This window comes from Martes martes (assembly GCF_963455335.1).
Source record: "Martes martes genome assembly, chromosome: 6".
Taxonomy (NCBI): Eukaryota; Metazoa; Chordata; class Mammalia; order Carnivora; family Mustelidae; genus Martes; species Martes martes.
The window spans coordinates 5,784,652-5,798,127 of NC_137893.1; the positions used below are offsets into that span (position 1 = coordinate 5,784,652).

Consider the following 13,476-nt stretch of genomic DNA (forward strand, 5'->3'; position numbering starts at 1 on the left):
TTTTTTTTTTTTTTTTTGTGACAGAGACTTGCTCTAGGTTGTGTATATAAGATTTGGTGAGCCTATTTGGGGAATATTCCTGATGAGTGCCACTTACAAAACACTTTTGATTGCAATGAGTACATCTGAAGTCAAAGTGATCTGTCCAGAAACATGAGAAGTGGATTTTTAAAATACTGAGTTTGTATGCACTGATAAAGTCTTAAGTCTTTTTTTAGGAAATTAGTGTTAAAATGTTGAACACTCTACTCACTGGGAGAATCATCCCAGTGATTAACTGACACTGTCTTTGCAGCAATGCTAAACCCTAATAATGTTGTCCAGTTTTTCTTACCTTTCTAGACTTTTGGTGATTGACTTTTGAGAGTCATTGAATTAAGATATTTTTTCTTCTAAATACATTTTTCATATAAAATTTATAAATCTTCTTGAGATTTTTTAGGTGACTTACATATAATCCACTATAAACACAACTCTAAACTGAATCAGAAAATCAAGTAGAAGAAATTTTCAAAATCCATGATGTCAGTATTCTTTTTAAAGATTTTTTTTTTTTAATTAATTTGAGAAAGATACAGAGACAGAGAGAACACAAGCAGGGGGAGAGGGAGAAGAAGACTCCCCTCTGAGCTGGGAACCAGACATGGGTCGTGATTCCAGGACCTGGAGGTCATGACCCGAGTTGAAGGCAGACACCTAACCATCTGAGCCACCCAGGCGCCCCTGTGATGTCAGTATTTTATAGGAAAGAAGTTTATATTTTATTTTGAAGACAGTTGGGCAAATTTTATTTTAATTCAATTTAATCTAGTGGATGGATTTTTTTTTTTAAAGATTTTATTTATTTGACAGAGAGAGACAGAGAGAGAGGGAACACAGCAGAGGGAGTGGGAGAGGGAGAAGAAGGCTTCCCCGGAGCAGGGAGCCCTATGCGGGGCTCCATCCCAGGACTCTGGGATCATGACCTGAGCGGAAGGCAGGTGCTTAACGACTGAGCCACCCAGGCGCCCCTAGTGCATGGGTACTTTTAAAAGCAAATTTATAGTAAAGCTGTATATAAAGACAGGGATTTAAGATCTAAAAATCACAATTCTAAATTATTACATAATAAATTACTATATAAACACTTTGTTAGGATAACTATGTTTAGGCAGTTTGTTTAGTTTATTTGGGATTCAGGGACAGGAGAAGGAAGAGTATAACCTTTGGATTTGATTAGATAGTTATTAATAACTTGTAATTACGGTGAAAATATAAGGTAGATTTTAAAAGATGTTTTTTTCTCATATTCCGGATACAGTTTTACACAGTGCAAATAAATGTGTATTACAACATGCCCCCTCCCAAGAAGAGTACCTTACATATAAAAACCATGTGGACAATGTGCAGTAAATTATTTTATACAATTAGTTGCATTGCCTAATTCTGTTGTTGGGCATATTTTTATAAAAATCTTCATTGCCAATTTTGGTCTTGGTTGTATAGGAGAGTGTGGAAGGGAAGAGAGAGTGTTGGAAGGTAAGTAGTGAAAGTGGAGGAAGAGAGAGTGTGCCGAATTCTGTTGGTGGGTACATTTTAATAAAAATCTTAATTGCCAGGGGCACCTGGGTGGCTCAGTGGGTTAAGCCTCTGCCTTCGGCTCAGGTCATGATCTCGGGGTCCTGGGATTGAGCCCCATCGGGCTTTCTGCTCAGCGGGGAGCCTGTTTCCTCCTCTCTCTCTGCCTGCCTCTTTGCCTACTTGTGATCTCTGTCAAATAAATAAATAAAATATTTTAAAAAATCTTAATTGCCAATTTGGTACTTGGTTGTGTTGGCAAGTGTGGAAAGGAAGGAGAATGTTTAAAGTAGAGGCAATTTAAAGGAAGTCTTGGGTTTCCTGTTTCTGTGACTATACTTTGGGGCCAGGAAAGGCATTAGAGTTTATACCTAGTGATAAACTGGGGCTCAAAATATAAATCAGTACATATCTGGGATTGTTTTTTTCTGTTAAAGACATTGTGCTACTCAGAACTTGCTCCTTTATGCCTATGCTCTTTTAAATTGCTACACCCTCTTTAATGCAAGTAGTACTCTTCCACTTTATATAAATCTTGGCTTACTTTTGAGGAAAAACAAAAACAGGTGAGTTGCTACAATAGGAGTAACGGGGATTGGGAGTAAAGGGGATTGGCTGTTACCTCACTACCAGTAGAATTAACCTTCCCTTTACGTTCTTAAAAACTAGGATTCCTTCTTGGCACAGAGACTGTTTCAAAAGTGCTTATATTTCTCACTTGGATTATGACTGACATGTTAAATGCCCTGACCCAGACAGACATAGAAACAGTTTAATTGACAGTGGTGATTATGACTTTGAGAACTATGGGGAAGGATATCAAGATAATATAAAGCAGAATAGAAAGGCTTAAGAAAATCCTACTTAGAAAAATATAATTTTTGGCATCATTATGTATTTTACCCTTTTAAAATTTAACAATTCTTTTTATTTAAATTAAATTTTAATAGTGATATTTGTATATTCTAATTCCTATAGAACTGGATTTAGGTATTTGAGTAGCATCAGATATTAAAGTGCATGGATCTGTATACAACAGTGTCATCAATATTAGAATTCAAATCCAGTATCTTAATCTTTAAAAATTTTTGATGTTTTTCAAAAAATAACAATTAGAACATGGTCACATCTGTATATTGCTTAAATTGTCTCTTAGAAATTATATATTCCTACCTATACAATTCCACCCTGCAGTAATTCTTGCCTACTTTTTTATTTTGTGGATGTACACAAATTATGTAAATATCTTCCATAAATGAGCACTCAGTAGGTTTACAGATTGCTATCATCAGAAATGCTTATGTTCATATCTTTTCTGTTTTTTTTTTTTTAGATTTTATTTATTTATTTGACAGACGGAGATCACAAGCAGGCAGAGAGGCAGGCAGAGAGACAGAGAGGAGAAAGTAGGCTCCCTGTCAAGCAGAGAGCCCCATGCAGGACTTGATCCCAAGATCATGACCTGAGCTGAAGGCAGAGGCTTAATCCATTGAGCCACCCAGGCGTCCCTGTTCATATCTTTTTATTTGAATATGTAAGCGTATATGTAAAGAAAAAATCTTGTTACAGTTTCTGGGTGGATTTTCTAGTCAAAGGATTAGTGGACTTTGAATTTTTCTAGGTATTCTAGGTTCTAAAGTACGTCACCCTATTTTACATTTCTGTCTAATGCAACAAGGTAGCAAAAGTTGCCCTGCTCCTCAGGACTGAAAAATTTCAAAAAGGCATCCTTCTCAAGACTAACTCACATACATCAGCCGAGCATCTACTGGGTTTTTCTTTTCTCTTTGTTTCTTTCCATCCCCGCTCAGGTTTGTGCCTTTGAGCAGTGCACAAGCTGCACAACTGTGCTTGGTGCCTCTGCCTTGTCTGGCAGTGTTTATAAGAATGCCCATTTACCCCTTGTGTACATAGAATATTTTTATTTTTGCTTTCCTGTTAAATGAAAATCAGTATATTTTAAGTTTTAAGTTTAAAATCAGTATATTTTAAGTTTTAAAATGAATTTATGAGGGGAAAAAGCTCTCTCATGTTTCATTTTATATTGAAATCATTTTATATTTCATTTTATATTGCTTTATTTTCATGAAACCAGATCCAATAATTGAGTACCTGTGTGCCTAGTGCCAGGTGTCAGGGATACATGAGTAAATGCAATTAAAAAAAAATGCCCTTGCTATTGTGAATGTGCAATCTAACTTTACTATTTGCCTACAAATCTGTGTATTTGTTTTAAAGCTTATATGTGATGAATTTTGAAGTCTCAGAGTTTATATTTCTAGTTGCTACTCTGCTACTCTGCCATTTCAATAATTTTAGCTAAAAAGTGACCCTACATGGAAGTACTCAGGATAGGCTCTGAAAGCTCCTATTTACAATGAGGTACAATTGTGTCATAAAGGACATTCTAGTGAATCTTTGCATCGGTGATTTTGTGTAATTATGTACAGTTCTTTGAATCCAAAGACTCTAAAATGATGACCTTATGCCATTTTCAATTTTGGAATGATTTCTAAGGATTTTTTTGAAGTCTACATTTTTTAGAAACTTCATGGCTTCATTGCTTGAAAATGATACAATGAAAGTACTTTGTATTAAGATATGCAGATCCATTTCCACCTCCAAAGCTTCTTTGAAAAATGGGGGAAAAAATCTCCTTACTTGGAAATGCTTCATATTCATGAAACCAGTTTCAATGCAGAATAGTCTATTCTGTTAGCTTTTAGTTCTTTGATCAATGAAAATTGTTTCTTACCTGCTGTTTCTTCAGCCTTTAATTGTGGCCCAGTGCTTATTCAGGGTTTCTGTTTTAATTTGCATTTAATGAGTTCATTTTAAATATTTCTTTGTAGTAACCTGAATGGTTTCTCTCTTAAGTTTTGTAATATTAAAGAAGGAAATTTATATGACAGTTGGCTGATTTATGTTGTAGCTCACCTTCCTGGCTTATTTACTTTCCCTTATAGGAGAGAGTCTTGGTTAAAAAGAATGGTGGTAAGGTTACTCTGTTTCCCCTAGTACTATATGTCCTAATTATCTGGACTTCTACCAGATGTATTCCTGTATCTGTTTTCACTAAATAGAAACCTTTCTTCCCTGGATTAACAGGCATTTCAGCTCCCACTAATGATTTCAGTGTCAGTTCTTTCTAAGGTCTTGGTTCCTGGTGGTGCTGTGCAGGTGAGGAGGTCCGGGTGGGGGGCAAGTGTATATATATTGCCCACCAGGAAGGGACACAGGGAAGTATGAGACCGTTTCTCTGAGACGAGTTTGTGATCTAGCTGGACTGATAAGACATTTATTTGGGTAAGAATTCCACCCCCCCCAATCAGAAGCAGAATAATTAGAAAGAGATGTTCATATGTGAACACAAACATGCACACACAAGCACACGCACACCATCACACCACAGATTTTCAGGTCTCTTCTGCACATGTTATTTTCTCACCTTTGAACATCGTTCCTCTATAGTACATCTGGAAACTACTGTTCATCCTGCCAGATCCATTTCAAATGACAACAACTTTATATGAAGTTTTCCTTAAGATCCCCACCTGTGTGTTAACTCTCACACTTCTCAATCTAAAGCAACCAGCTCCTCCTTTCGAGTCAACCAAGAGCTTCGCGGCACCACATAGTGTAGAAGGTGTACAGAAAAATAAAGATTTGCAGCTGTCCACTGCAGATACCATGCATGATATAGAGGTTTATACAGGGAAGCACTGGCGAGGGCAGTGATACAGAGCCTGGGGGATCCAGCGCTGAAGGACGAGTAGGAGTTCGTTAGATGAAGGCAGCGTTCCAGATGGAGGGACAGACATGAGCTGAGGCATGGCAGGGAGAGGGAAGAGCGGGATGAGACGATGCAGGGAGGAAGAGGCCAGCAGAGGTAGGCCGGCACGAGGCTAGAGGGGCGTGGTCTGTCAGCTGTAGGCAGGGTCAAAGACGGTAGCTTTATACCACAGTGGCAAGGAGTCGGTGAACCATGGTATCCAGAAGAGCATCATGAATGGATGACATTTTATTTATTTGTTTCTTTATTTAAGTATAGATTTGATTTATTCATATGAGAGAGAGAGGGTGTAATCAGGGGGAGCAGCCATGGGAGGGGGAGAAGCAGGCTCCTCGCCCAGCAGGGAGCCTGACGTGGGGCTCCATCCCAGGGCTGTGGCATCATGACCTGAGCCGAAGGGAGACACTCGGTGCACTGAGCCGCCCAGGTGCCCCGAGAACGGATTCCATCTCAGAGGGAGGTCTGTGGCGGGAACGGAAAGCTGTGGGATAGTTGAGTAGTGCCTAGAAGTCCAGGTAAGTACGAATGGCCTCCTTTGTCTCTCAAGCTGGAGATGGTCTTCCACTAAGAGAGGTGGGTGGTTGTAGGATAGGAGATGGTTTTTCTCAGGCTGGCGACGTTTCTGATGTCGTTAACTCATCTTTGATGGAGGGCCGCATTTCTTAAAAAAAAAAAAAAGTACTTACTTTTATAGAATGTATTAAATATCTCTCACTGACAGGTATTTCTTTTCATGTTATTAAAAGTTTAAATTTATTCATGTTTCGGAAGTACTCTGTATGTCCTTTGGTGTATGGCCCGTGATGTTTCGGTTTCTGTGTATAGTTTCTTCGGTAGATGGGGAAAGCACTGTTTCCAAAGCTTGAGCCCGCAGTGACCCAGCGTAGTGCAGAGGAAGGTTGTTTCCTTTCAGTATCTGCAGAACTGACACAGCTCGTCATGTCCTGACACCGTCCTGGGACCAGTGTTTGTGTTTTTAATAGTATTGATAGGTTCTTGATGGTTTCTCCAATTCACTTTTCCTGTTAAGGCTTGAACAGGGCTCCTCATAAAGGTTCACATTAGAGCCCTTATCACTGGAAGAGAGTAAAAGCTTGAGATGTACGATATATAGCAACCTTACCTATCCCTCAAACCCCTATTCCCATCCTCATCAAATAGGGAAAAAATAGTGATCAGGAAATTAAAATTGGTGTTCCAGTTGAGACAATTTCATTATTTCTCTAATCGATGGATGTGCCCCTTCTTCCTATCGTTAAGTGTTTGTGGAGTTTCAGTACATACTTTAGGTGACCTGAGATGAAGCCCTTTGAGCTACATGGTGATTTTTCAAGCTTATTGGGCAAATGGATGCATTTTCCAGAACATGAAAAGGTAGGATACACACCCAAAACTTGTTCTGCATGGATAACGGACAGAAACAGGAATGACCGAGTTTGCGATGTTCGTGTTTCATAGAAGCCACCTGCCCTCCCCCTTTGCTTGTGTCTTTCTGTTTCTCCTCCCAACATTACTTCATTTTCTCAGAAACTGGGATTTGACCATTTCATTCTTCAACTTGGAGGACCAGCTGCTGTCTGAATAATTAAGAAGGGGGCTCTTTCCTCGCTTGTTGCTGGTTTCCACAGAGCTTGACTGGTGGTTGTAAAAGTGTTTCTGAGGGTCGCAGTGGGACTGGCATGACTAACCAGACAGTCTGCCGTAAACAAGCCTTGTTTCTGCGTTTTGCTTTCTTAGGAATCTGGTCTTGAATACACTTTATTCCTTGATCTAGTTCTGGGGAGTGAGGAACTAGGCTGGCCAGCAGATTGGGTACCAGTTAAGCTTACTGCCTGGAGAAATAAAGTTTGAAGAATACTAACTCGTGCTCTAGGATGCTTCTTTCCACCCTTGAACTCTGGCTTGGAGTCCATTCGAGCTCCATGGCATGCCCCTGGGGAGTGAGAGCTCCAGCTTTAAGCACAACTGAGGCAGCATCCCATGGGCTGCGGAGCATAAACTCACGGAGACACACAAGTCAGCAGGCATTCACCAAGTCTGGGTAATTATGTGTGACAATATCAGAACAGGTTTTTAAATGAAGATGCCTGAGTTAATAGTATTGGATAGGAATTGTGTGTGTTTTACTGTGCAGTCAACTTCGACATAATTGTATGATACAAACAGAAAGTAATATACAGTGGAGGTCTGGTATTTGCTTCCACTCTGCATTTAAGAATTGGTGAGAGGCCCAGCCATTGGCAGGGTAGGGCATTTCTTCCTTTATTGTGGTCCTCTCCAGAGTTTTCTTTGTCTTCATGGTCCATTTTTATGTATGTGCTTGGCATTTGGAGTGTCTCACTACATGCAAAGTTTGTATCAAATGTATTGTCCCCCTCCCCCCATTGGCTTCATTACAAGGAATTCACCAAATAACCTTATTCTCAGTGTACGGTGATTTTGCACCAGGTCTGTATGCTTGCCTTCATACCCTGGTAACTGCTGGGCACGACAGCATGACTGCACATTTTATAACTGTTTTTTTAGGGGGGATGTTCTGGAATAATTTTGATCTGAGGCCTAACATATGAGGAACTTCCTTATAGGCTCTAGTCGTGGTTGTCACAATTCTTTGTGTATAAATTTATTAAAAATCCCTTCTGGGGATGCCTGGGTGGCTCAGTTGGTTAAGCAGCTGCCTTCGGCTCAGGTCATGATCCCAGCATCCTGGGATCGAGTCCCACATCGGGCTCCTTGCTCGGCAGGGAGCCTGCTTCTCCCTCTGCCTCTGTCTGCCAGTGCTAACTCTCTCTCGCTCTCTCTCTCTCTGACAAATAAGTAAATAAAATCTTTAAAAAAAAAATAAATAAAAATCCCTTCTGGCTTCTGCGGCCAATTTAATCATTTTATGCTGGGTAGACTGCAAGTTATGCTGGTAAAGTTAGAGAATGGATCATGATGCCATTTGAGGTCAGGTTTCTGGAGGGGACATGATTTTTTTTTTTCTTCAAGCAATGATGATAATAAGAATATTAACATTATGACCTAAGCCTGATAAATGTGTGAATTCTTCAGTAGTTAAGAAATATTTTTTAAAATATTGATATAAGAGCCTAGTTGTCATACCTGAAAACTAGATAACATTATATATGTAAAAATTTCAGAAACTACCCCCCCCCCAATTAGTCTTTGGATTGTGGAATTCTTTTGCATTGTGGTTTGGTGTTTTTCAGATGTTCAACATCAAGCATATAATATTTTGCAAATACAGAAATGCAATATATGTTATAAACACAGTCTTAAAGATTGGACAAATGTATCACCATTATAGTGTATATAGAACTCACTGCATTTCTGTGACAAATTAGGTCAGATAAATTACCATTCGTTGCATCGAGTAATCTCATGTTCTGGCCATAAAAGTAGTGTTTTCTGGAAGTCAGATTAGCACCATCAATTCACTAACTTTTAAAAGTGGTATTATACACTGGTGAGGGGTGGCTCGGTTATTGTGTTTGGTTCTTATTGCTGTTATAACAAATTACTGCCAGTTTGGTGGCTAAAAACAACCCGAGTTTATTCTCTTAGAGTTCTGGAGGGCACAAATCCCACGTGAGTTTTAAGGGGCTGAAATCAGTGTTAGTAGAACTGGCTCCCGGAGGCCACTGCAGAGACTGCTCCTGGACCTCTGCCTATAGGCTGCGTCCCGGCTGCCGGGGTGTCTGCAGTCCCAGCACCCTCTGCTTCTCTGTAGTCAGACCTCCCCCTGCCTCACTCTCCTAAGGACACCTGTGATTACATTCTCCATCTCAAGATCCTGAATTTCATGGCGTCTGCAAACCCCCCTTTGCCACACAGTCACATTCCCAGGCTTCAGCGACTAGGATGTGGCCAGGGTGAGGAGGTTCTTTTCAGCCTGCCGCCATTACCGTCAGGGTTTTCACCATCCGAAAGCGAATTTTGAAGTGTTTTACTATGAACTAAGAAGAATAGATACAGGATGTTGAATTGACCGTGATCCTACCTGATTTTGGGTTTTCTGAGATCATTTAAAGGCAGTGCAGTAATGTCACACATGAGGAATCTAATATTTATTCTGTGGACTAGTTGATGAGGCTGGCCAAGGACATAACTCACTTTTCAAGGTAGTTTTCTCAGGTGGCAAAAGAACGCGTGGCTACACTCCAGGACTGAAATGGTGAATTACAGCTGGGTAATTTGCTGTACCAGGTTGCTCATTTGTATCCTGTAGAGCAGGGGAAGCTTTGTTATGCTTTTGACAGGAAATATGACTTCACACAACAACACATGACCAGGCAAAGCAGGAGCAAAAACCATTTGATGTACATTTTGATTTCTTATTTGCCAGTTCCCTACAATTGTTAGATGCCCAATGCTCCTGTGGAATAGTGTAACGTTGTTCTGTCCTTTCTAATTCATTAATAACTAATCTGGCTTGGTTGATAATTACACAGTTAGAAGTTGTAAATTCTAGTAAAGTTATGAAGGACAAAAAAGAATGAAATTATGTACTTTATTTTGCTTAATTTTTTTAAAAAAAGACATCAGTATAGAATTTGGTTTCATGAGGCAGTTTTAGCTGAAATATTTGGAAAATACTCAGTTACCCATTGTTAGTACAGTTAGGAAGAACTCTAAGGGAAATACGGAATACTTTTTTTTTTTTTTTTTTTTTAGAGATTTTATGTATTTATTTGACAGAGAGAGAGAGATCACAAGTAGGCAGAGGCAGGCAGAGATAGAGGGGGAAGCAGGCTCCCTGCCAAGCAGAGAGCCCGATGCGGGGCTCACGGAATACATTTTTAAAATAGATGTAGAAATGGATTTGTAAGAAAAGAGAAGTTTATTTTTATTGCAAAAAAAGAAGAAAGAAAATAAATGTTAAATTCAACCAATATTTATTGAGACCCTGTGTTATAGGACCCGTCACAGGTAGCAACTCTGCAGATCCGAATGAGGAAGTCACAACTCAGTGAAGATGCCGCCTACACCTGCAGAATAGTGATCAGCAGTAACAAAAGTTATAATGGAAATGTGTTGACTTGCACAAGGGGACCTCCAGAGAAGAGGTGGCATTTGCGCTGGACCTTTAGGCATGAGCCGTCTCCTGAGCAGGGGAATAGAGTGCGTTCCTAATGGAGTAAGATGTTGGGGCTTGACCACGGAGACTGTGCTGGGGATGGAGGATTTGTGGATGGGAGCTGGGAGTGTGAGGACCTCAGAGAAGGAAATGAGGACGGATCAGGGTGAAGAGAGATAGAGGCCTGCTCAAGACAGTTTTCTGTCCCGTGCTGGAGGGTGCAGGTTTTGCCGTGCTAATAATGAGGAGCCACTTAGTCTGCTTGCCAGGAACAGGCACGGTCAGATTTATTTTCAGGATTGCGTTGGCAGCAGGACCAAATTAAATCGTACTCACTTTAGGATGACAGAGTTACGGCAGTACTGATCTGGCCCATCGGATGTAATGAGGAGCCGCAAGTGTGAAACAGACACTCTGTGTCAAATTCCAAGACCCCGACCCATTGGGGTGGAGGAAGGAAACTTGATTGCCTGCTGTGGTCGCTGGCGGGTGAATATAACTTGATGAATCAGGGCTCTTCTGAGACAGTAGAAAGTGACAGTGTCTGTGACTGAAAGTAAGAAGTGAATTCAAATAAAAAAAATTGGGCAATATCTAAGGTACACCCCACGTTTGTTGCATTGCTTCCTACTTAGGATCTTTGAGCTGCTAGGACAATTAGCTGTGCATTGATCATCAGAGTAAACTAATCCTCCAAAAGATTTGTGTACTTCAGATTATTTTGATGGGACAATTGTCCTGCTAAAGTTTAAAGACCTAATCTCATTTCATTTTAATGTTGTGTGAACTTACCTGCCTCCTTCTTGGGGGAAGAAGTATGCTTGTACTTAAGAAATGTTGAATGAGTGGAAGTGTGACTCAAAGGAGAGGAGACCATGGTCTTGTTTCTGGTTTTGTCTTCTCTAATCTCCCTTCCTATTGCTGAGGTTGAAGTACATCCTTGGAAGAATCCAGTCTCTACTGATACTTGCCGGTGGGGTGGGCCCTCATCTAATTTAACTTTGTAATCCCCAAACGGAGCATAATCCCAGTAAGTGTTGAGATGGATGAAAGAATAGAAAAGGTAGTAATTATATGGTTTGATTTGAGCATAGATGAGATATTTTAAAATGTTTCGTATTCTGAGAGGGGATTTATTCATTTTAGAGTGATCTTAGTCTGTCACATTTTCCTGTGCAAAAATTGAGCTAGTACAGGATAATGATGTCTTTCTTTTTTTCTTGGGTCTTTTCTGGTATTTCTCCTTATTGCTTCTCTAATGCTGCCGTTAGAGGGAAGCGATTCCATTACTTTACCTCTGGAATTAGCTGCGATTTTAAAGTGGTTATTCCTGCAAGATATTTTGAATGTAAATCACATAGATGCATTGTCTCTTTTCCACTGTTAGCTTTTAACTTCACGACAAACACAGACCCCAGTGCTTCGCTGGGGTCTGTATTTACTTGTTTCCCTAATGCAGCTTTTCTCCATGGAATATTCTCAGTAGAAACATATGCTCAGAGCTTCAAAGTAATTACAATATCACTAAAAGCTTCATAATCACATTACTGAAACTAAATGTTAAAAAATTTGATTTTCCTTGATCTAATCATTTCAATTTAATTTTAGGCTACTGCATGATTGATCGAGGAAACCTGGCAGGCCAAAGTCAAGGAGTGTTTATAATGCCTAAAGCCTTGCTCAGAAAACTTCAAGGCAATTTAATTTGGGTAGGAATTCATTTTAATTATTCTGAGGGATTCTTTTTAAATGGGAAAAATAGATTTGTTTCCATGCTCTTAGTGTTTGACCTGCTCTGATGTCATCCACACAGTTTTCTGTCTGGAGTCGTCGCTCTACCTCCTTAGCCCTGCTAGACAAAGACCCCGGAATAGACAAAGGTCCCAGGTCTAAAACAAAGAACTGAAGTCAGATTCTTCTTCATAGTTGTTCTAATGATGTTCTTTCATGTTATTTATAAGACAGATTTAAACTTCAACCTTTTTTTTTTTTTGAAATTATGGATAGTTTTGAAATATTTGTGTCTCTGCAGTAAGCAAGACACCCCAGCAGTGTCTGCATCAGGGTGTATCCTGTGTCCACATAATTGAAGAGCAGGACATGCCGGCATATCACTTCCCCATGAGGGTACAGACCTGATGAATAAACATAGCTGCCTTCTCCGCATGGCTCCCAGGGGGGCGGGGGAGTGGTCATCCATCAAATTCCTGTCTGTGGTTGTTCTCAGAAACCATTCATTTGTATTTTTAATGAATTATGGAGACAACTGAATATGAAATTACCTTCTGAGCTTGTGGATTTCCCTAATTGTTAGCAAGTTTGTTTTAATCACATGCATTACAATGCAGTAAATCTGGAATATTTACAGATCACATTTGATACTTAGCCTGAAGTCTGGACATAACTCTGAGGGAGTTGGGTTTTGACATTTATAATTCTGCTTCTAAATTATTTCATCCCTTTCTCAACTTCTTTCTTCACTTGCTTGTAACAGTGAGTGATAACTAGTAGACAAATCTTTTGTAGTAATCGTACACAAATCACTCCATGACATTTGAGTCTGCTCATTAAATTTCTGAAGGTAAATTTTGAACCCTAAATATTTTGCTTTTGTAGGATTTTTGACAATAGAAGATAAAATTATCTTTCTTAACTCTTTTTATTCCCTGAATCTTGCATACTTTTCCTGCTTTCCCTCTCCTTTGGCAGAGACCTAATTTTATAAACAATAATCTTTTTTTTTTTTTAAGATTTTATTTATTTATTTGACTGAGAGAGAGCACAAGTAGGCAGAGCAGCAGAGAGAAGGAGAAACAGACTTCCCGCTGAGCAGGGACCCCGATGTACGGCTCCATCCCAGGACCCTGGGACCCTGATTGACCTGAGCCGTAGGCAGCCACTTAACCAACTGAGCCACCCAGGTGCCCCAAACAATAGTCTTATAGCCATTTTTCTGCCTCAATGAGGGTAAGCTTATTGTTTGTTTGGTTGATTGATTGACTAATGGTACTTCTGAAAATCAGGCTTGGAATTAAAAAATATATAT

General features: G+C 39.8%; 1 protein-coding gene across 4 annotated transcripts in view; it reads left to right on the forward strand.

Annotated features, from left to right (window-relative positions):
• Nucleotides 1-13,476, forward strand: part of PRKN (parkin RBR E3 ubiquitin protein ligase) — a 1,287,019-nt gene that overhangs the window by 1,028 nt on the left and 1,272,515 nt on the right. The gene's annotated exons all lie outside the window — the stretch shown is intronic.